At 54.9% G+C, this 21,183-nt stretch overlaps 1 long non-coding RNA gene across 1 annotated transcript in view; it reads left to right on the plus strand.

Moving 5' to 3' along the window:
• The window catches only part of LOC130839090 (uncharacterized), a 122,552-nt gene extending 101,696 nt beyond the window's left edge, over window positions 1-20,856 (plus strand). Inside the window, exon 7 of the long non-coding RNA XR_009049765.1 lies at window positions 20,528-20,856. This is a non-coding gene — a long non-coding RNA (uncharacterized LOC130839090). The remainder of the gene's footprint in view (window positions 1-20,527) is intronic.
• The last annotated feature ends 327 nt before the right edge of the window (window positions 20,857-21,183 follow it).

The raw sequence follows: 21,183 nt of genomic DNA on the forward strand, positions 1-21,183 counted from the left end.
CGCGATGGGCGTTTGGGTTGTTTCCACTTTCATGGCCACTGTGATTAGTGCAGCTGTGAACATGTGTGTACATGTCTTTGAACAGCTGTGCTCCGCTCTAGGGTCCATACCTCGGAGTGGAAGTTCCGGGTCATGTGCTAATTCTGTCTTAACTGTTTGAGGAGCTGGCGGACTGTTGTCCACTGTGGCGGCCCCGTGTTACATTCCCACTTCTCTGGTTTATATTTCTCTCCTGGTTTCTCCCAAACGTGACTGCTCCAGATATCATCCCTGACCTCCGGTCCCCGCCGTCCTCTGGCTGTCCGCCCTGTAGTGCCCACCCACCCCAGCTTCCCATCCCCCACTTCACTTCCCCATGTGGACACAGAGGGGCTGCTTGTCTTAGTCGGAATCCTGGCCCTGCCGCACACAAGTTGGATGCTGCTGGGGCAGTCACAGCCTTTCTGAGCCTCAGTCTCAGTTTGTGAAGTGGGGACGATGGAGCTGTCCTGAGGATTAAGTGAGCTGCGGTGTCGGAAGTGCTGCTCAACAAGGCTCGGCGACCGTTAGCTTACTTAATACAGAAGCTCCACTGTGGGCACAGAAGGAGAGCCAGGCAGGAACCCTGCCCCTGGGGCCTTAGAATTAGTTGGAGAGAAAAGCCTCACCCGCAGGGCCTCACCCTTGGAAGGTACGTGGTTGTCACTTACTGGTTCTGAAGATGACGTGAAACGACAATATAAGATGGAACCATGCTGGACTTCATGGTGCAGATGGAAAATGAGCTACTTTGAAAAGGACTTGCAGTTCATTAGTTTCTGATACAGATATATGAATAATGTGGGCAGCTGGAGAACTGACCTAACCATGTGCCATAACTCATTTCACCTTCTCAACACCCCTCCAAGGTAGCCGTTACTGTCCCATCTGGCCGAGAGGTAAATGGAGGCTCCAAGAGGGAAGAAATCTGGGTAAGCGGGGGCAGCAGGAACAGGACCCCGGGTCACCTGGCTCCAAAACCTCTCTTTGCACACTCTGAGTTCTTTCTCACATGCTCTTCCAGCCCTGAGACAGCCTCCCATTTTTCCGTGCTCCGTGGGGACCCCTCTTGGGCAGCCGGACACAGCAGAGAGCTGTGACTCTCCTGGGCCCCAGAGTTCCCCTGGGCTGTCTGAAACACTCCAGCCCCTGGACAGTATTTGTTTTTGCCCTCCTGCGAGTATTTCCATTTGCTTTGGTTGGAAAAACAAGACTTTCTGTTGTTGTGAACATTTCAAAGGGACCCGCCGGGCCACAAGATATCCGCTGGAACGGCGCACCAGGAACCACGCGTTGATTCAGATGTATTGATTTTTATCAGCTTTTGACCCTATTTGTTTATGAAAAATATCTGGCTCCCAAATATGGTTGCTTTGAGGCATGAGTGATAAGAAGATGATGGTGTCCCCAAAGTCATGAGGCCCTTCCGTGCCCACACCGGGCCCAGTGAGGCTGCTCCTGGAGCTCACACGTGTGTCCAGGAATTGGGTGAAATCAGGGCCTGCCACATCCGCACCACGTCGGTCCACAGGGAGCTGGGGTGTGGAAGCCACTCTGGCGTCTGTGATGCCCCTGGATGCTAAAACGGGGAGTGGGAAGGTCTGCGTCAGGGGAGGAAGGACGTGAATGGACGTGAGCTCAGGCTGGGTCCACCAGAACCACGAGCCTGGACCCTGGGACGTTCGTCACGGGGGAATGCCCAGGCACCCAGGACCTGCAGAGGGACGACCTCTGAATTGACCAGGGGAGCTGCCAGGGTGCATGGGGGGAGGGCGGCCGGCACTGCAGCACCTCAGGCAGGGGCCCTTGTCATCCGGACACTGCACAGCAGGCACAGCTGCTCTGCCTATGTTGTGATGCTGTTGGCAGCTGGGGTCCTACACACGTCAGCAGATGTGTAGTCCTTCACTAGTTCTCAGGCCAGGCAGCTTCTGGCCCACGACTGGGCTACACCCCACCTTCTGGCCCCTTTCTGAAGACGCTCAGAACACCTGAAGCACAGGACAACAGCCTCGCTGCACAGCCAGCGCAGGTGTACCAGTGAGAAAACGGCACTGGTCTGAGAAGATCTGATGAATAAAAGGGTCCATCCACACAGTGGGATATTACTCAGCCATGAAAGGAGTGAAGTGCTGACACGGCTACCACGTGGAGGAACCTTGGAAACGTTGTGCTGAGTGAAGAAAGCCAGATGCCAAAGACCACGTGTCAGATGAATGCATTTCTCAGGACACGCCCATAACAGGCACACCTACAGAGACAGAAAGCACGTTAGTGTTTGGGGAGATGGGGTTTTGGGGGTGATGGCTAAGGGGTACTGAGTTTCTTCGGGGGTGAGGAAAATGTTCTAAAATCCACTGTGGTGATGGTTGCAAAAGTCTTGAACAGACTAAAACCCATTAAAGAGCTGTACACTTTAAACGGGTGGATTGTCTGGTGTGTAAATGGCATCTCAATAAAAGCGTTAAAGAGATGGAGGGGTGGGACTTCCTGAGGCCGAGCGCTTTTGTCCAGTGCGACTTCCTGAAGGATGGTTGTCGGCAACCTCCCTGCGCTCTGAGCCCACTGACCTGTGTGTGTGTGCGTGTGGTGCAGGAACCTTGCCTGGGCCTGTTGTTCTGAGGTGCACACTTTGGTGAACCTGGAGTGGGGAACTGGCCACAGCTTCTCTGAGTTTTCTTGTTGAAATGCCCTCAGGTGTGTGTGGAGCTGAACGCGCACGTTTGCCGAGTTCACATCAGTTTGCCGGAGTGTCCACGGGGCAGGCGCCCTCCTCCGTGGTCTGAGAAAATCTCTGCCATTTCCTGTCTTTGCTCACAGACACCCGCACGAAACCCCCCGCTTCCTTATTCCCCTTACTTGAAGCACAGTCTCTGATAACCTGTGACCCAGAACAAATCTGTGGTGACCATCAGACCTCCCCAAAGTCCTCACGCTGTAACAAACTTCCCACTGCCTGTGAGGGCTGACCAGGCTGAGCTTTCCCCGCCCTTCCCAGCCCACGTGTCCTGTCTACTCAAGCACCCAGAGTTGCTGTGGGCACCTGGGGTGGGATCGCTGTACCAGAGACCCCCAAACGGCTCTCTGAGTGGTTGTGCCGCCGGGCATTCGGCCAGCAGCTCTGTGTCCTCGTGGCACACGTGGCACGCCTGGCGGGTGTGAAGCATGCAGGAATGGTTAGTAACGATGGACCCCTCTCCAGACGCTTAGCAGCTTTTGGATAAACCGTCTGTCAGGGTCAGTCCTCGTTTCCATGTTGTCCACTTGAAAGCAGCCAGAGGCCTCCCTCCAGCCCCTCCCCCCGCCTGCCTCCCTCCACCACCAGGGGAACCTCTGGGGGAAGTCGCATCCCTCCTCCTGGGTACGCCTTATGCCCCTACCGCTCCCGCAGGGAGTGTGCATCCCTGCTCCACTGTAAAACTCGAACTTTTCTTTCAGTGTTCCCACCCATCCAGTGCCCCTGGCTTCCTGTCCGGGGACGTTTCTATCCCCTCACGTTCACACCCTCACACTCCCCCCCTCGCATTCACACCACACGGCCTTTCGTCTCCACACTTGCTTCCATCTGCCCCAGGCCCGTATCCGCCCAGTTTTTCTGTCCACATCTCTTGAAGGGAAGTGGTGGAGGAGGAGATTGGATAGGAATTTGTGCACCAGATATTACCTGCTGTGGTCTGAATGCCAGTGTCCCCCTGAGATTCACATGTCAACATGTGCACCTTGGAATCCGGATGTCCAAGGTGATGGTATTGGGAGGTGGGGCCTCTGGGGGGTGATGAGGTCATGGGGGTCGAGACTTGTGAAGGGGATTAGTGCCCTCGTAAAAGACACCCCACAAGCCCCCTCCCCGCGAGAGTCTGTGACCTGGAAGAGGTCTCTTACTCTACTGTGCTGGCATCCTCATCTCGAACTTCCAGCCTCTAGCACTGTGAGAAACGGACTTCTGTTGTTTATAAGCTGCTCAGTCTCTGGTGTTTTCTGATGGCAGCTCTGAGGGACTCAGTCATTAACCCACAATCATATGATTTCATCCAGTCTTCACAGGTACCCAGTAAGAGAGGTGTACTGATTTCACTTAAGAGAGGTGCCGAATGCAGCTCAGAGAGGCCAAGTGCCTTGTCTAGGGGCACAGAGCTGGGAAGCACCAGAACCACGCTCTTGACACTAGAGAGAGGGATGTGGTCAGCAAAGTGGTCCCAGCAGACCTCGACCTCCTCCCTCCAGCCCTAAGGATACATGCGGACCAGCCAGGATGAGGTGCAGCCCCCGAAATGACCAGTGTGCAGCCAACAAGCAGGGCAAATCCGCCTGCTCACCCCTCGGTGGGGGACGGTGCGGGACCTCCATCCTAACTGGCTTTGGCAGCTCCTCAGCCTCCAGGCCTCACACGGTTTATCTCCACGCGACGCAGGCCTTGTAACACTTCAGCATTGCGATGAAAATCAGGATAAGTTCTGGCAGTTAAAGACCTGACTCACTCATTGTTCCTGCCCATGGTCACTTTAGGAAATTCTTCCCAATGGGGCTCCTGTGGGTTCAGGCAGAGGGCCCTCCAGGTGACCCCCATGCCATGTGTCCGGTCACCTCACCCACTGGGGAGGCACACTTTCCAGAATTCATCAGAACAGGCTGGTCTTTCCTGGAAGGAGCCGGCTCTCCCAACACTTCCTGGATTCGCAGCTTCCGGGATTCACCAGTGTTCTTTCTCAACCTTTATTTATCTCTCACTTTATTATTTTTGGATTAATGTAAATGAAATCTGTCTTTGGCTTGCTAAAATGGATGAAAGCCTCGCTAGGGTCAGAAGCTTCAAAGTCGGTTTTGATGGAGAAAAAACTGATATAAGACTCTCTGCGGCGTTTTTTAACTCTCGCCCGTTCTTGGTATGAGATGGGGAGGAGGAGAAGAAGAGAAAGGTGGGAAGAGGAGGATGAGGAGGAGGTGGGGGACGTGCTCCCGTCACCATGTCTGCACCCAGGCAGCAGGAGGGGGAGGGGATGTACAGGCACGCGTCTGGAGCAGGACATCACTTTGCTCCCTTCCCACTGGCAGGAATCTAGGCACGGTGTCACACCTGCCTGGGGTTGTGCGCCTTTGGTAAGAACAGCGTCTGGGATGGTGAGTCTTTGGGAAGGACAGTCACGCCTGGTTACAGTTCACATTGTCACCAAATGAGGAGAATGGGTATCGGCGAGTACTAGCAGCCTCTGCCTTGACGCCTATCAGGCTGGTTTGAACCTGGGAGCAGATATTCCATCTGAGATGCCCAGAGAAGTCAGTGCACATAGGGCCACCACTCCAGCATGCAGCCAGGATGTGTCTCCTCCTCCTGGACTTTCTGTGCTGCTGAGGTTTTTTGTTTGGTTGTTTGTTTGTTTTTAATAAATTTATTTATTTATTTATTTATTTATTTATTTATTTATTTACTTATTTATTTTATTGGCTGTGTTGGGTCTTCATTGCTGCACCCGGGCTTTCTCCAGCTGCAGAGAGCAGGGGCTACTCTTCGTTGTGGTGCGCAGGCTTCTCATTGTGGTGGCTTCTCTTGTTGTGGAGCATGGGCTGTAGGCGCTTGGGCTTCAGTAGTTGTAGCACATGGGCTCATTAGTTGTGGCTCATGGGCTCTAGAGCACAGGCTCCATAGCTGTGGCCATGGGCTTAGTTGCTCCATGGTGTGTGGGATCTTCCCCGCCCAGGGCTTGAACCTGTGTCCCCTGCATTGGCAGGTGGATTCTTAACCACTGCACCACCCCGGAAGCCCTGTGCCGCTGAGTTTTAATCTCCCAGTGTCTCAGTTTGGATTCCCCGCAACACAGACCAGGGTCAAGTTTGGGTGTGAGGAGTCCATTTGGGAGGCACCAGGGGAGGAGAGAGGGAAGAGAGGAGCCAGTACTGAGTGCATTCTTGGCCCTGTGAGCACAGTGGGAGGTCGGGGGGACTGTGTGGATGACCCCTCAGAGTTTGTCCGCTGCTCAGCCCACTGGCTGTCACTGTCACTGATTGGGGACTGCTCCCGAGGACGGTGCCCCTGGCACTTCTGGCCTGCCCGTCTGCGAGCGGGCCAAGCACTCGTCTGTCGCAGAGAAAGCTCCCATAAGAGGCCACAGGCGAGGGAGAAAGCCAGCGCTGTGTCTGAGGGGAGCAGGCTGGATGCCAAAAGCGGTGCTCCCGCTGTGTCCTGAGCTGATAAAACCTCCCTGGACCCCCACAGAGCCCCTCCCCACCTTCCAGCTGTGAGCTGCGGACTCCACAGCTCTGTGGCTTGGATGACTGCAGGGAAGCCCTCTGCTGTCTGGAGTCTGAGGGGCTGCTTATAACGTAGGGTGGCCTCTTCTCTGCGGTCCCCAGCACCCCTTCGCCTGGCCCTGCCTTAAGGAAGGCGGGTGTGATTTAGTTTGCTGGGGTCGCAATGACAAAGCCCTACGTGCTGGGAGCTTCGACAGCGCAGACGTCCTTGCCCATGGTCTGGAAGCCCCAGGTCTGAGGCCAACGTGTGGGCAGGGCCGGCTCCGTCTGAGGCTGCGAGGAGACCTGCTCCAGGCCTCCCAGCTCCGGGGCTCCCTGGCTTTCCTGTGCTCCTTGGCGTGTAGACGTGTCCCCGTGATCTCCCCACTGTCTTTGCGTGGCATCTCCCCGTGTGCACTCCGTGTCCACGGTCCCCCTTTTATCAGGACGCAGTCGTGTTAGACTGGAGGCCCACCCTCGCCCATATGACTTCATCTTGACTAATTTTATCTTCAAGGATCATATTTCCAAATAAAGGCATGTTCTGAGGTGCTGGGTGTCGGGACTCCCACATGGGCATTTGGGGAGGACACAGCGCAGCGTGTAGCGAGTGGGAGAAGGCGGCAAGGCGGCTGCCACGTCACTTATGAGAGGATTTGATTCAGGCCTGCGTAGCCCCCCAGGCAGGTGTGGGTGTGTGCTGAGGCCGCCCGCTGAGCAGGGCACTGAGCATCTCCCCTGAGACCCTTGAGGTGTGAATGAACAGGCTCCCTGCCGCTCACGTGGCATCACTGCTCTTGGGTTTGGACACGAGCGCCTTTGGACGTCATCCAGCTCCGCCGAGGCAGCCCCAAGGGTCCTCCCTGAACCAGGGGCAGGGAGGTGGGGTGCGGCGCTCCCACTGCCCTCTGCAGCATGTGGTCCTTCCAAGCCCGTTTCCAACCCCAGGGCAGCAGGGGCGGGGCGGGGGGAGGGCAGGCGGAGCGAGGATGCCTTCTGCTCCCCACGCAGACCCAGAGTCGGAGCGCGGGCCCGGGTTTCAGCATGCGAGTCCCCAGAGCTGGTCGCTGGCCACCCTCCTCCCCCTGGAGAATAAGCCATGTAAAGCTTCTGAGCTGTCTAGACTTCTTATCTGGACCCTAATTCCTGAGAACCAGAACGGGCAGCAGCGGGACTGTCGAGATAGCAAGAGGGTGAAGTCATTGGCGTAGATCCTGAGGCAGGAAGTCGGTTCCAGGGACGATGGATGAGCGTGGGCCGGTGCCCACACGGGGGGCAAGATAACGCGTCTAGACTCCGCTGGCCATTTCCTCCTCTTCCTTTAGGTGTCCTATCGGCCGCCCCGCGGCCTTCCTGCTCGCTCTTCCCGTGCCTCGCAGGAGAAACCCTCTCAGGAAGACCTCACTTCATTCTCGGTGTGGGGGGCGCCCGGTGACTCTTGGCCTCGGCTGGGCGTGGGTGCTTTCTCTAAGCCACGGCGACGGCGGGAAAGTCCAGGCTGGCCTGTGTCACTTTGTCATTTCTGAGAGTTCAATGGGTTAGGGGAGAAATGACGTTTTCTCTCACCCGTATCCAAAGGTCAGTGGAAGGTCGTTGGTGGGATCACGAGGACACACGTTGATGTCAGACAGACCCAGAGATTTCCACAGTCCTGGGGAGAAAAGAGCCTGGAGCAAGTCTTATCTAAAAGCCCCCTGGGAGCCGTGGAACACTGCATCAGCTGCAAAACCTCCTATTTCCGGAAAGAGTGGCTAATTTCATTGGCTCCTGTGCATGTTGGGCGATCCTGAAGCCTGGACTTAGGGTTGGGAGTGAGGTCAAAAGGTCATTTGGTTCACTCCCCTGTCTCCAGGATTCTCCCAGCAAAGTCATCGTGTGTGTTCCAACAAGCAAGGACACAAGTGAGGGCTTGGGAAGGAAACGGGCCTGTGAGCACCTGCGGAGAATGATGATGTGGTAATCCCCTCCAGCTGTCCGAGTCTGCGAGCACAGCTAGCGCTTCGGGGTTTGAACAACTGTGCTGAGATCTGTGGGGACATCTGTGGAGAAGAGCACAGTGTGTCCGGAGGTCAGCCACCACCACTGTGACAACCACACAACATCAATGACAACAATAAAAGCGAAAATGTCTTGAGCACTTGCCATTCGGTAGTTTATGTCGAGTGGCTGTTTGTATGCATTTAATCTCTTCAGTCATCACACCAGCCTGTCAGCCCATGAGGGCATCCTATTGTAGTTATCCAAACTGAGGCTTGGAGGGGAGAGGTATCTGCCCAAGGTCCCCTAGTTTGTAAGGAGAGGTAGAATTTGGACCCAGTTGGAGCTGACTTCAGAGCCCAGGATTGAACAGCTAAATGTTTCTGCTGTCTGAACATACCATGTGCTGGACCAGTAGGAGCAGCTGAGGGTGACCCAGGTTAATAACCAGGGAGGCCTGGATGCCAGCCCACATGTTTAGATCCCAAAGCCTCCCTGGGATCCACCTCCTGTCCACTCCTGCTCCACTGGGCCCCTCCTGTCCCACCTCCTGTCCCACCACGTGCAGTGCCATCTGGCAAAACCAGTTGCTCTTTCGTGGCCCATGGGGCAAGTGGAGGAGAATTTATCTCTCCTACCCTCCTTTAAATGAGGATGAGCCAGCACCTACTCTGCTCCCCTCACAGGTGGAAGAGAAAGCTATGTTCTGTGAAAGGAGGTCAGAATCAGCAAGAAGATCATCTAAAGATGCAGAAGGACCTTGAGTCTCAACCAGCCATGAACAGAGCCTCAGGCTGGAGTTGGACCCCACCAAGGGGGCTGCAGAGATTGTGAGGAGGAAAAAGGAGGGAGAGACTGAGAGTGACCGGGAGTCCCAGATGGCCATAGCGGGGGTACTTCCTGATACCTGAATCCATGGGGTATGCAATGTATATCATTAAGGCCCTATCAGTAGGGGGACAGCTGAAGAAACAGATGATGAGTGGACCATTCAAAGGAATAGTATGCAGCCATGAAAAGGAATGGGGCTCTTTATAAAACAATATGGACTGATCACCAAAGGAGATGAATGAAAGGCAGCGAGATTTATGTGTGCATGCATACACGTACATGCACAAAGTTACATGCTTATATTCCTAAAATGATTGGCACCCTGGGAAGGTGGCTGTGGGAAACAGTGAGAGGGAGATACCTTTTTATATCTTGAACTTTTGACCATGTGAATATATGACCTCAAAAAGGAAAAAAAGAAAAAGCTCCATCCTGTCCTCTAAACTTGGGTGGTCTCTTGAATAATAAGCAACCCCCTTTGTGTCCAAGAACTCTTGCTCTCTCCCCTGGGTGTCCCAGAGGTAAGCGAGGGGTGCATTTGTGGGCAGTGAGAGCAAGTCCGGGTGAGAGGTGCTCAGTGCCCGCCTGCTCCCGTCCTGGCTCCCAGGCACCCCCGTCCTTCCCCCGGAAGGCGCTGCTCAGCTGTGGTGCTGAGCACGCCCGAGCACAGGGGGAATTCTGCAGCGCCGAGGTCCCGGAACCCATGCCGAAGCCAGGGCCCTCAGCCCCACCGGTGCCCAGGCGGCTTCCTAAGGCTTAGGAAAGAGCTCTTTCAAAGAGTTTAAGCGCATTCTCCCAGGCAGGGGCTGGAATCCTGAGAGGGCAACACCCAAAGATTTATTGGCCTTCTCAGGGCTCGGACTTTTTGACGGCCCCAGGAGAGAGGCAGGGGGTCAGGGGTTATCTCTGGGTAGGCAGCTGGGGGCTGTCTGGGGCCCCTCCCTCCTGTGGCATCTGCTGGAACCATTAAGGGGTCTCTCCCTTCCAGTGCCCGGCTCAGGTTTCCGACCTCTGTGCTGCCCATACGCTGTGCAGACCCCGGGAGGGGCATAGTGGATGTTTCTCGATTAAAATGAAGAGGGACAGTGGACAAGAGGGACAGATAGGGAGGGAAACAATGGAGGACGGTCCCCCATGGAGATAAATGTGAGGCCACTGCACGATGGCGGCTGCGGAGGCCATGGGAGGGTGAGGGGACATTTGTTCCTGCCGCCGAGGGCTGCAGTCAGTCCTAACAAATGGTACCACGAGGGCCATGTGGGAGGCCCTGAGAGAGGGGGCCTCCCCATGAGAGGCAGAGACGGGACTGCAGGATTTCGAATTCCCGGTTCAGGCTGCTGGAAGGCAGCACGGTGAGCGGCGGGCGGTCCCCACTGGGGGGCCTTGGAGGAAGTTAGGCTGTGCATGGGGTCTCTGTTTCCACATCTGTAAAATGGGACTAATGATAATTCCTGTGTCCTGAGAGTGTACGAAGACTACCTGAGACACCACAGGGCAGATGCGTGGCCACATAGCAGCCAGACCCCGCCCAAGAGCTTTACCCATGCGACCCAGGCAGTCCCCTCAGGAATGCCATGCAGGGGGTCCAGAGAAAGCAACTGAAGCAGAGAGCTGAGGACCTCGCCCAGGGTCTCAGAGCCAGTGAGCAGCGGGGTCTGGATTCGACCCCAAGCCCCTGCTGGCTGGTCTTCATCCATTGCCCGACTGCAGCCAGGCCTCTTTCCCAGCACGTCACTAACCAAGGTCCCTTTTGCCCCTCGTTTCAGGCCCATGGGAGGGTGGCTGTCCTCAGCCAGAGGGTTCCTGTGTGACTGGAGTGCAGGTAAGCTTTGATTTAATGTCCATGGTGGTTTCTCAGACTCCAGTGAACCTGGAGGATGCCCTTTCTCAAGGCCCAGCGAGGGAGGAATCCATCCTTTCTGCGATCCCCAGAGAGATTTATGCTGTTGGCGGGCTGGCCGTGCATTATTACATTTCCTTTCTTCCATTAATCATCCTCCGGCCCTCGTCCCTCCTGACAGCCAGAGCAGCAGCCCGCAAGCCCGGAGTCCTGCTGCCGATTAGGACGCGGCCAAGCAGGCCGGCGCTTATCTCTGGGAGAGAGCTCAGGCTGCCTTGACGGAAGGGCAGTGGCCGCGCCCTCCGCGCCCCCATCACCACCCCTCCGGGAAGGAAGCCCCCCCCCCCACCCCGAAGCCAGGTGCTGATGGAATGGCTCAGCACGGCTGGTGTGAGAGCGAGTGTGATTCACGGGCACCTGGTCCAGAGTCACGCTGGGAATGCTCCCTCTCTTCTTGTTGGTATTCTTACCATTTCTTGAGAATTTACAAGGCTGCTGTGCCAAGCCCTTCACTCCATTACCTGGTGTTTAATGGTCTCAACGTCCTCTAAGGGATGTGCAGCTCATCATCCTTCCTGCACGAGGAAGCGGTGGCCCAGGGAGGCGGGGAGGGACAGGCCCCATGTCAGCAAGGAGCCCAGGTAGGGCGCCTGGCGGGTCTGCCTTCCACTGCCTTCCGTCACGACAGACCATGGGATTCCGTTTTCAAGCCTTTTTTGTTTTTGTTTTTTAACAGTTTCACGGAGGTATAATTCGTGTCCATAAAATTCACACATGTAAAGTGTACAATTCAGTGGTTTTTCGAATATTCAGATATGTGCAGCCACCCCCGGTATATTTCAGGGCAGTTTCATCACCCTAAAAGCATCCCTGTGCCCTTCAACTATCACCCAGCCCCCTCGTTCACGAGACCTATGCCCCCCAAGTCTGGCGCTGACGCGGCCTGAGGGATTGTGCCATGGCCAGCGGGCAGTGAGAAAGGAGAGGGGACCACAGGCACACAACGTGCGTTTGAGTTGAAACCCGAGGTTAAGTGGGAGTTGGGGTCCAAGCGAAGGGAGGAGGGGGCAGGGGCTTCAGGAGGGGAAAAGGCTGAGGTCAGAGAACAGGGGCCTTCTGAGAACTGCAGAGAACTCGGCGTGAAGCCCAGGAGGACCAGTGGAAGAGGCGGGGGCGGGAAAGCGGGCAGGCGACCTGAGGCAAGACAGGAAATGCGAGGCCACTGGGCTCAGAGGGGAAGGGGCTTCCTGTGAGCCCCTCAGTTACAGGACATTCTTCTCTGCGCTCTGAGGTCCTACTGCAGAACCCGGGCCTGCGGGCTGTCAGGGCAAAGCTGCCTACCTGCTTTCTCTTGCTAAATCCTGCACCATGTTTTACATTCGAATGACCTCTTAGTTACTAATCAGGAGAAGTCCAGATTTTGTCTCCCTTCTCAATGTCAGAAGATCTGAGTCCCTCCCGGCGACCACTGGAGCACGTGCCCTTGGTGGGGATGTCCCCACCATGCTCCCTCTTGCCCCCGACTCCAGGCCATGGGTTCCTCTTCTCTCCTTCTCATCCGTGTCACCTCTGGGCCCTGTCCTTTATTTGAAAGTGTCCAGAGTGGACATTTCACTAGGCTTTTGCCAGCAAGATGGTGCCTTCATGGAAAATACAAAGGGCAGCCCCTCTGGACAGACAAATGGCTCCAAGGTGCCCCCTCTGGGCAGATGGGCTCTGAAAAAGTGTGCCTTCCTTGGGGGCCGATGCAGGGTACAGGGTGCAGGGCAGGGTGAGCAGAGCCTGTGTGTACAGAGCAGGGCCCCGCTCTGGTGGGTGGGCAAGCCCAGGAGCCTGACTGAGAAAAGACAGCACTTATGAAGCTCCTGCAGTTTGATATCAGCATGAGGGCCAGGAGGTGAGGATGGAGCCGGTTGCCTTCCAGCGTTCCAGCGTGGATGGGGAGAGAGAACAAACGCCTCCCCTGGCCTCTTGCAGGCTAGATTTCCGGCCTGGCGCTGGGGAGCCAAGAGGGGGTAGGGGTGGGCGGGTAAGGTTCCCCCTTCCCCCACCAGCTCCCAAACCATCCATCAGCCCAGGGCTCACCTGTGAAACCCAAGGCTGGGAACCACGGCGCTATTCCGTTACAAAATCAAGATTTATCGGAACATGACAGGCCTGCAGGGCTTTTATGACGTGATGGCGCCAATCCCTTCTGTTAACCTGCTTGTCCCTGGTGGGGCGGGGGCGTTTTACGACTGCCGACACCACTCCATCTGCTCCTGCGCTTGTGGCGTTCTGACAGCGAGGACAAAATGTCCAGCTTCCTCCGGGCCCCGCGGGCTGGATTATCACTTCAGCACTTGAGAGCCCAGCCCGCCTCCCCCTGGAGCGAGACCCCCGGACGGGATCTGCATCCCCCTCCCTGGCTCTGCCTGGTGTGAATGAAATTCAAATCGTGCTCTGACAGTCCCATGAATTATCTGTTTTCCAACCTGCCTCCCTGGCTCTTTCATCTCCATAGCAGAAGCCACGTCAGGGTGTAAAGAGGGGGTTTCTTCTCATGAAATAATCCACTGACCTCTCTACAAAGGCCCCCATGACACCCAAATTGCCTGAGTCTCAAGGAAGAAAGACACGATTTGGGGACCATTTGGAACCTCTTTAAAAAGGAGGTCAGTGCCTCCCGGGGGCTACTGGCGAGTTGCCACTCCAGGGAGGTGGGAGGGAGTCCGGGCCCGGGACGCCGGACCAGCGCGTTCACTGATCTGGTTAAGGAGTTAGGTCATGCGTGCATTAGATGGGACCCATCAGGAAGTTGGAAGCTCGTGGGTGTGCTGTGTGTCCCCCTCGTTCGGCACACCCCTGCTGGCGTCCGTCCAGAGTAAGGACGCGACGGGGCTTTTTCTGTCCTAAACGACAGCACTTGCTCTCTGTGTACCTGCTGCACGGCTCACGCTTGCACAGTCGGGGACCTGGTCCTGGGACTGGGGAGCTGACAGATGTTCGGCGTTCGGAAGAGGAGGTTGAAAGGGGATTCTCAGGGGTGGGTGCAAAGTGCAGCTCCTCAAGCTCGCTTCCCACTGAGGAGGGTCCCCCTGGAGGGTGCTGCTGGCCTTTCTGCACTGTAACACTCTGGGTGCTCTGTGCCCGGGCCTGGCTGACTGTTTCCAGAAGCCTGTGGAGAAGACACTCTGTGGTCCCAGGCTTGCTGATGAGGCCAGTAAGCCACGAAGTCACCAGCGAAGTGAAGATGTTTGGGGTGGGGTTGGAGCAGGAGCCCAGCTGACGCCACCCTCAGGTTCCCAGGGGGAAGCCGGCTGGCCGCTAACCACCAGGTCTTACTCCAGCGCCCTGGCCTCGCTCTCCGTGTCTGTAGATCGGGTCAGTGGCATCTGCCTTACAAGGTTTTAGGTCTAAATGCAAGTTGATACATAAATGTACTGGTATGCAGGAGGCACTCAACCGTTGTTCATGGACTCCAGTGTGTTGTGAGCCCCAGAGTTAAAGAAACCTAGGTCTGAACCCCCAGGTTGGCCTTCAACAGCTGGTGATCCCAGGCAGGTCATGGGACCCCTCTGAGCGTCCAGTTCTGTCTGTAACAGCACCCAGGTCACGGGGCAGCTTGGAGGCCACGCGAGACTGTGGGCAAGCACTGAGTGAGGCATGCAGTAAGCGCTGCATAGATGCTTGCCTGATGACGGTGACGACCACCACGGCGGCCGCTCTTTCCTCCTGGGTCCTAGAGAGCTAGGTCAGGCCCTCTGCAGGCCTCCCCTGGGCCTGGCTCCCTCCATCCTGGGATTTGCAGGCGCTCCTGGGTCCCAGGCCCCGGTGGGCCTGCTAACCCAGGGGGCCGCAGCGTGCAGCTGGGGAGGGACACGCCCATCTGGGCAGCTGGGGAGGCGGCCCTGTTTGTTGGCCTTGGATGGCCTGATTGTTTTTATTTGCAAATGAAAAATAAGAAACAGTCGCCCAGGCCAGAGCAGCATGATTTCATCCTTAGGGCCTCCTCCAGCCTCCCCGTCGGGAGGCCAGCAGGACACGGATGCCTGAAGCAGTTGAAATAACTGAACCCGCCGTGACCTGGGCCAAAACTGAGGGAGGGTCTGCTGGGGTGGCTGCCGAGAGGCATCGGGCACCGTCTACACGGGGAGCTTCTCCGCAAGCCTGTGCAGCCCGGGAGAGCGCAGAGATCCGGTGGGGTTGCCTTCACCCCGCTGGCCACCCCCGGGCAGGAACGGTGTGCAGACAGCCTCCCACAGAGGGACACCTGCACACGGCAGGATGATCTGAGCTCACCTGTGTTGTTGCCACCTGTATACCCAGCCCTACTCCATGCCCTCCTAGGAGGAGGTGTCATTAGCAGCACAGGGGTGGGGACAGCCAGGCAGTTCCTGCCAACGCGAAATACACTCTTAACACACTGTCCAGCAGTCGGGCTCCTTGGTATTTCTCCAAAGGATTGAAAACTTATGTTCACACAAAAACCTGCACATGGATATTTATAGCAGCTTTTTTCATGACCGCCAGAACGTGGAAGCAGCCAAGATGCCCTTAGGTAGGTGAGCAGATGAAGAAACTGTGGTGCATCCAAACAGCAGACTGTGTTCCAGCACTAAGTAGGAGTGAGCTTCGAGCCTGGGGAGGTGTGGAGGAACCGTGCGTGCTAAGGCCGGGAGCAGCACTCAGCATACAGCTAAGGGAGAGAAGCCCGTCTGGAAAGGCTACGTACTGTACAACTCAGCTACCAGCTGCCCTTCCTGGGGGTCTGCCCTGCCTGCGGATTCTGGACTTCTCCTGCCAGCCCCACCATCACTAAGCCAATTCCTGAACTAAATCTCTTCTTATCTATCTCCCTCTGGTTCTGTTTCCCTGCTTTGGCACAGACAGACATAATCGCCTCATGGTTGTGTCACCTCGGGCAAGTTGTCTAACCTCTCTGCCTCAGTTTCCTCACCTGTAACACAGGGCTAATAAGAGTGCCCGCCTCATTAGATGGGAGCTAATTTACCTCATGGCCGGCGCTGAGGATGGCTGGCGCAGAGCAGGTGTAACTAGGAACTCTTGCTTTGCGGAGGAAGAAACGAGAGCCCAGGAAAGTTCTATTACTCGCTTGGGGTGTCACAGTGCAGAAGAGGCAGAGCCAGCATGGAACTTGGCGCCCGTGGCCCCAACCACCCTCACGCCGTCTCCACTCACAGGCAGTTCTGATGGCATTGGTGTGTGGAAGGGTTTGAATGGCCTGTATGTTCTGTGCTTTCTGCAAAAGAGGAAACTGAGGCTCGCAAATGTAGTGCGTTGGTCATGACGGCCCTTCGGAGGCAGGGAAGGTGGCCAGTCCATCACGTGGCCACACATGGCCAGGCCTGGAGATGGAGGTTGGAGAACCCCAGCCATGCCGGCCACCTGCATGCCCAAACCTCGCCCGGGACCCAGAGTCTGTGGCCTCCAGCGGGTGCACTGTCTTCCCAAGGGCTGTGGAGAGCTTCCCATGGGTTTTTATCAGAAACAATTGGAGGATCCAGCTGCCCCTCAGACGTTTTGAGTTGCACATTTTCCACATTCCTCCTTGACCTGGCACGGCCGGGACACTGTCATTTAAAAAATAATAATAAATCTGGTATTTGAAATAAAAAAAAAAAATCACAGCCTTCCTTTCTTTGACTCATTTCCTGTGGTGTTTCCCTGGCCTAATCGAAACCTGACAGGCTTCGTGGCAAAGGAAGCCAGACCCCCCTGCACTGGGGCAAAGTTCAGCGTGGAGAATGGTGTTTTTGTTCAGGGGAGTGGGAAGAGGTGATGGTGAGGGGGCTTCCCCTACCAAAACCAAAAAGCAAAGCAAAGGACCGAAAGGAAAACATCCTCCTACATGGCATTGGACTTAGCCCCCAGAGTTGGGGTTGAGATTTGAGGCAGCAGCTCCAGGAGGGGGGCATCTGTGCCGGGTCCGCCCCAGTGCTCCTCTCAGGCTTTGTGAGGACCACCGAAGCCCCTGGAGAGACGTGGCCGGGGCCCCACGATCACTCCTGCCAGGGGCAGACAGGAGCAGGGTTGTCGCTTCCTCCCCGGCACCCATGGAGCTGGGTGAGAATAAGAAACTCTGAGCAACAACACGGAGTCCAGAATTCCGGGGGAGTAAGCATTCTGGAGCGCCCGCCATGCCGGAGAGCAAGAAAGCTGGTGACGCGCTGCATTGGCGTTTGCACGCCGACGCCAGCCATCGTCAGGGGCTTGTGTGGGGCATTCACGGTGCTGCTCACCTGACAGGCTGTACCTCACGTCATCCCCAGGGAGCCCTAGAAGATGGGAGACCTGGTGGCTGCTGCCATCCAACGGAGGCAGGGGTCGGGGAAACGGAGCCTCTGAAATATCACCCGCCATGAAGGAAGCCACAGGACCAGTGCTTTCAGCCGCCGTGCTCTGCTCGTTTCAGGGGGCCGCTGGCAGAAGGAGGGAGGCTCACAAAGAGGTCGCCTGGATGCTTGGCAAATGTTGACAAGTAGGCATTAAGGAGCCTTTGAGAAGAAAAGATACAGCCTTAAACCCACGGGGCTAAAGGATTAAAAACAGCCATGGATGCACTGTTTTAAGCGGCGTGGTCATTAGACGCCTTGGAAAACCGTGTGGCAGCACCTTCAAAACTAAACATCCACCTGAGAGAAATGAATCTGTACCTCCACCAGACATACGTAGGACAAGAACGCTCATAGCAGCTTTATTCATGATAGCCCCAGGCAAGAAAATGCCAAATGTGCGTCAGTTGCAGAATGAAGGAACACATGGAAGTCCATTCACAGACGGGATTACGTCCACTGCGACAGCGAAGAGCAGAACTCCTCTGCACACACGTGAATGACTCCCACAAACTAACAGCGAGCGACGTCCTACCACAAGGGCACGCGCTGTGGGGTTCTGCGCGTGTGAGGCTGGAAAGCAGGCAGCACTGATGGTACCCATGGTGAGGGGCGTGCCCTTGGAGATGCTGATTGGAAAGGGGCACGGGAGAGCCTGGTGTACTGGAAACACTCCTGATCTTGATCTGGGAGGTGGCTGCACCAGGGCGCACATACTTAAAAATTGGCTAAGCTGCCTCGCACTTTACTGTGTATTTATAACACTTCGTTTAAAATTAAGGGAAAAGCACAGACTTGTCCTCAACCCGCTTACAGCCTGGTTTGGGCGATTGGTTCACTCCAGGGAGTGCAGAGAAGGGATGTATCAGTACAGACTGGGGAGGGGCAGAAAGTGATATTGAAGCACAAGTTAGACAACTTTGGAGTCTCTTTCAGACCCTTGCTGAGGGTTATCTCTACCCTTGTATATCATTTTCAAGGTCCACATCAACTTGTGTGCACATACGTGAATCTCACTCTCTGTATGTGCATGTGTCGGATTTGAGCTTTTGCACACTTGCGCTATAATACAAAAAGTTTAACCCAACAATTTTTTTGGCATTGTTACCACCCAGGGTCTAAGTACAAGAGGCAGTTATTCAGTGGTTCTTGTTTTTCCCAAACACCCAAAGCTCCAGTCTGGCCTCTGACCTTGTCCATGTATATTTAGGCAGAGGGTAGAAAAGTGAACTCCCACCTGGCACGGGGTGGGGGTTTGTGAAGACAGCCATGGGATGCTGTCAGTTTGATAGTCACCCTGCAGTTGTCACACGTGACAACCCTTTGTCAGGGTCCTGAGCACACCACCCCCCAGCCGCCGCTCTTCCCAGTTAGCTATCTCAGGAGCCCTTTACAAAATAATAAAACAAAATATTGCCACAGAGAAGCGAGGGCTGTGGATTGATTACTCACCAGGCTTGGATGATCAGTCCTTAAATGTTCAGAACAAGGCAGGCAAGAAATGGAAAGCTACCAAACGTGCAGGATATTGGATAAAATAATAACAGAAGAGGGCCCCTATACTCTCTCTCTTGCTCGATTAAGGTTCTGTGCGTGTCTAAACCTAAGACTGATTCTTGAGTGAAGATGGTTGTTATTGGAGAGTCTACAGCAAGCTCATGTCATCCCATTTGGGCTGACAGAAAAAAATAACTCCACTAAATGGGTTGGTCTGGTTAACAGAGAGTCACCACACAGAACCTATGCAGATAACTGATGTTCAAAGAGCTCAGTCAGATCACAGCTTTTCAAATCCACAAACATTCAGTGGGAACCTGTACTGTTGGTCATGAATGAAAATGACCCCGTGGTGCCCTGGAGGAGCTCTCGGTTATATATCTCAGTGGCACTGTTCTCCTGCCCAGAAAGGAGCAGTGGCCAGCTGACAGAGCAGCTGGGGGGTGGGCCCTTCTTCTGAGTCATGACTGCCAGTCCCTTTATACTGTGTACGCACGGAACCAGCTAAGGGAGCGCCGAGGGCTGCAAGGTGACAAGTTCATGCACACCAACTGGTGGGGGGAGTGGGTGTCGCTGAAGAGGCCGGAATTCACGTATGTGATTCAGGGACCATTTTAGAGACAGAGGTGGCTGCTCATTCCTTTGCGCCCACGTGTGCACTTTGGCCCACTTGAACTGCAGCAACTGTAGAATTATATTACCTTTATTGATATGCGTGACTGTTCATCCAAATGGTGAAGCTCTTGGGAGCCATGACAGTGGCTTACTCAGCTCTGGAACCCCAGGCCTGACACCTACGGAATGCTTAATAAATATTTATTGAAAGAGTTAACGAATGAGTGAGGGTGAGAGATTGAATGTGCCCTTGGGGAAATTAGCATTTCCAAGATTTACTTTCTCATTTGGAAAAGGAGACCATGGTGGCCCAGCTCAGCATTGCGGGGTCATTGGGAGGCCAGATGAGATGATGCAGGTGGGTGACAGGGACAGTGACAGCAGTACCGGGGGGGCGGGGGCGGGGTAGGCAGAGCCTGCTTCGTTGATCATCACTAACAAGTCAGCGTCGAGGGTGGAATTCGTCGTCCAGCCCTGACTTGAGAGCACTTTCTTGCAAAGCAGAAGACAAATGAGGGACCCAGGCCCCCGCCTTGGAACTCCACGTGAACTCCCCCTCGTGGGCTGGGGTCAAACTCTGGCCAGTGGATTGGCTCATTAAACAAATGACCTAATTTAGTACTTAAGACACCCAAAATTTACTAGACTAATTTGTCAAGTCATCCAGAACAACCAAACCGCAAACAGTTGGCCTCATAGGTTCTGATGGAATTATAGACAAAATTCAGATTGACTACTCAATAAAAGCTTCCGTGAAAGCAGGACTGACTGTTTAGCCTACGGAACACTGAGGAGACTTTTATGGGCCGGTGTAAATCCTTTGACGGACTCTTTCATCTCGTCCTTTCCATTTTTACCACCTCTGAAGGAGAATGGTTTCTGGAACGTTGGGCGGGGAGCAGGAAGCAGGAAGCAGGCAACAGGAAGTAGAAAGGTTCTATTTTGGACGTGGCCACTGATAAGCAGGTTAAGGCTTGGTACCCTGGGTGAGCCAAGCTGCTAGTGGTGGGACTGAAAGAATGAAGTGCATTTGTCCCTCACCCAGCATCGAAGGTTTTCTACAGAGGCATGAAAACATTGACTAAAGAATGGTTGGCACAGAAACCCGTTCTTTTAATTAAGTCTTAACATATGAAACTCTGTAATTACACCTCCCTCTACAACTGAGGCAGTGTCTGTCCTTTTTCAGCAGAACGACCAGAGAGGACTTGGACAGACCGCCTCCATTCTGCTGTTCCCGGAAGGACAGTGTTAGTGGTTACGAACGGCTGTATTCTTGGGGGCGCTTTCGCCGCTCACATCATCCGGACAGCTGTCTGTTTCCACGGTGAGAGTTGCAAAGCTTCCCATTTAAAGATCCATCTGGTTCTTACATCAAGCTGAGCCCTGATCTTAAGGCGCAAGCCCAAACACACTGGGGAGATGCAAAAATTTAGGAACGAGCGTGTTTATATTGTGTTTGCATTAATGCTTCCTAGAGTTTATTTTCAAAGTGAAGAAAGAACAATGCATAGTAGGCTATTAAACCCAAACATAATCAGTTTAAAGTTAGGGGCGTGCTCCTAAGAGTATTTTTCTCCTGTTTTGAAGGGTCCACTTGCGGAGGGAGCCGGGGGGGTTGGGAAGGCAGGCAGGGGCGAAGGAGGGGCTGTTGTGACTTCTCCGCAGGGCTGGGCCTCCCCTGCGGCCACTGCTGTTTTGTCATATGGAATGGATTAGGCCTTCTCTCTCACACTGTCAACTTGGGTGTTCTGTGCACAGCCTGTTTTTGCTGGGGTCTTGGTTTTGCTTTTTATAACGGCAGGAAGTGCCCCTCTCGGACCACATGTGAAATCGTGTGGGAAC

This window comes from Hippopotamus amphibius, chromosome 16 (assembly GCF_030028045.1).
Source record: "Hippopotamus amphibius kiboko isolate mHipAmp2 chromosome 16, mHipAmp2.hap2, whole genome shotgun sequence".
NCBI classification, from domain to species: Eukaryota; Metazoa; Chordata; class Mammalia; order Artiodactyla; family Hippopotamidae; genus Hippopotamus; species Hippopotamus amphibius.